At 36.1% G+C, this 2,896-nt stretch overlaps 1 pseudogene; it reads left to right on the forward strand.

Moving 5' to 3' along the window:
* The window catches only part of LOC109824892, a 4,287-nt pseudogene that overhangs the window by 822 nt on the left and 569 nt on the right, over window positions 1–2,896 (forward strand).

A 2,896-nucleotide genomic window follows, 5' to 3' on the forward strand; every position in this document is an offset into this window, starting at 1 on the left:
TCGCAGCCATATCGACCTACGACTTTGCTCTCCGCTACCCTGAACGTGTCTCAGGAGTTGTAACCCTGGGATTGCCCTTCTCTCCTAAAGGCTTTGCTTTGGACCTCATACCCAAAGGTTTCTACGTATGGAGATGGATGGTATTAATATTACGTTATACATGCAATCTTTAGCTACTCACATGATTTATGTCAAGGTTTTTTAGTATACACCCCTAGCCCATATGTTCTCAAAATATTCATAATTGTTATTTTGGCCCTCAAAATTACAATCTACTTTCAATTTATCCCTCATTCAAAATTCTATTATAATTTTAGGTAATTACAAGAAAACTTGTTCATATATATATATATATATATATACAGTATTTTTCAAGAAACCCCTTCTTCTGCTAAGTTCAATAAGAAGCCCCCTAGCATCCATGACAGTAATGAATATCATCATTAGTTTTAAGATAGATTTAAGGTAGACGTTAAATGCATGTGGGAGGATTTAGATTAAATCTCTCAATTGTTATTATTTTGTATAGTCACTGTATTCAATCTTCTCAATAGACAAAGGGGGTTCTTTTATTGACCTTACTAGATATGGGCTTCTACTGAAAAAGTTTATAGACAAAAGGGCTTGCTAGTAATTTATCCAAAATTTTGACAACAAATGGTTTAAAAGACATTATTACAGTGGTGCAATCTAGAAAAAAAAGGTAAGAAAATAAGAGGTCTTAGGCGTTGCCCGGTCCCATGACAGGTGCTGCTGGTACAAAGAGAGGGATTCGGATCCTCTCCACTACAAAACAAACAGTGGAGGGACCACTACATAATCACGGTCATTGATTATCTAGTTAATGGTTGTGATTTTTTCTTTTAGTACAAATTAGGAATGAGTGCAATACACGGGATATGGTAAGTATTAGATTTAGATTGTATCATAACCGCCTACTAAATAATCAACGATTGGGATTAAAAGCAGTGGTCTCTCCCCTACTTTTTTGTAGTGGAGAGGATCCAAATCCCAAAGAGAGGGCAGTAGTTGCTGATCTAGGATTTCTTTCTCCCCAGTGATGTACACAAATAACTTATCACACTAATTCCAGTGGCCTTGACTTTCAAGTAGTAGTAAACAAGGAAAAAGTAGGCAATTTAGTAATATGGTAGGCAATTTAGTAATGTCATACGATATCATTAGGTGCTGTATGTGTACATTTAATTACCACTAAGGCAGAAAGATGGTGGGTAGCGTCTGTGTTCGAGATGGGAAGGCGAGCATCGAGCAGTTGGAGAAAACAGCGGTGCTTGAGAATTCAATGGTAGGGAGTGCAATAGAATGGTGTCGGTGGCTTGGAGCTATCCGGAAAGGAGATTTTGTGGGGATTAGATCTTAGTTGAGGAAAAATGGCATAATTTAATAAGGGCATGTTTGGCAACTCCACTTAAACTTTTGTGGAAAAAAAACATCTCTATAGCATTGCGAAGTGCCGCCGGGTTTGTTTCCCCCGGGGGCGGGGGGGGCGGGCGCGCGGTAAAAGGCAAATTTCTGGTCTTTAAATTAGTTTTATTTTCAAATTAGGTAACCCTACAGAAATAAATTTTGAATGTCAATTAATAAACCACATAGTGGATTAGGGGTGCAATCTACCATGCACGTTGATTCACTTCCCAACCAAAATTTCACTAAACGACAAAAAAATACCTTTAAGAAATTCACAATGAACACATGTGAGATGTATCCTAGCCAGACCTAAATTTAAGTAAATTAAATGGGTTTTGTACCTTAAACGTGAATCATTTCAGCGTACTCTTGGATTTGGCTTGAAAGTGCATCAAGGTGGTTGATTGCAAAAACGAATTTAAAGATGGTTTATATACTAATTGATATTCACTGGTGATTCAATTATAGTTACCTTATTTTAATGATGGTTTGTAGAAAAAAAAACCTTTATTGTATTCCACCCCTCGATCCAAATGAAAATTGGTTTTGACCAAAATTGGTTTGGATGGATATTAACAATTAACTGTAAAATAAATAATTTAGATTATTAGAATATAAAGATAATTCTACTCCTCAATAATTTTGAGGGTTAACATTGAATTCTGCATTAATTTTTAATGGAGAAATAGCTATTATATTGATTTGGACGAAAATTCTGAAAATATGCATGGTCAAAGGATACTTATTTAAGAAAATTCTTATATCATTTCTTGTGTACCATACATAATGTGTGCATCTTCAATAGGAGCCAGGGAGAGCAGAGAAAGACTTCGGACGTTTTGATGTCAAGACAGTGATCCGAAACATTTACATTCTCTTCTCTCGTAGCGAGCTTCAAATTGCGGGAGAGGGGGAGGAGATCATGGACCTTGTAGAGTTATCAGCCCCTTTGCCTGCTTGGTTCACTGAGGATGATCTCCAAGTCTATGCAAGTCTTTATGAGAAATCTGGTTTCAAGTTTCCACTGCAGATGCCATATCGGTGAGCTCAACTATGTATACTAAGTTTTAGTATCATGTAGGCTTTAACATGGTATCAGAACCATAAAGTTTAATATCACACCAGTCATGTATAAATAGTTCATTTCTAAAAAAATGACTTAGATATGTTAGAATGCATTAACTTATAGGTTTGAATCCCTGCGCTACCGACTATCGCCAAATTGAAGATATATCTCGTGTACTTCTAATGTTGCAGCTGGACTCCCTTTCTAGCATTCATTAGTTTCATGTTAAGATTGGGCTTCATAAAGTGAAACATATGCGTCTCATAAACTGGTCATTTACTTACTAGATATAAAGTTGCATATATTAATATGTATAATTATTTTAAATGAGAAACTAAGGGAGTTGAGAATCGAAAGGGGATCTACTTGCAAGAACAGAAGTATGCGCAATTTATTGATTGG

Source organism: Asparagus officinalis, chromosome 10, assembly GCF_001876935.1.
Source record: "Asparagus officinalis chromosome 10, Aspof.V1, whole genome shotgun sequence".
Lineage (NCBI taxonomy): Eukaryota > Viridiplantae > Streptophyta > Magnoliopsida > Asparagales > Asparagaceae > Asparagus > Asparagus officinalis.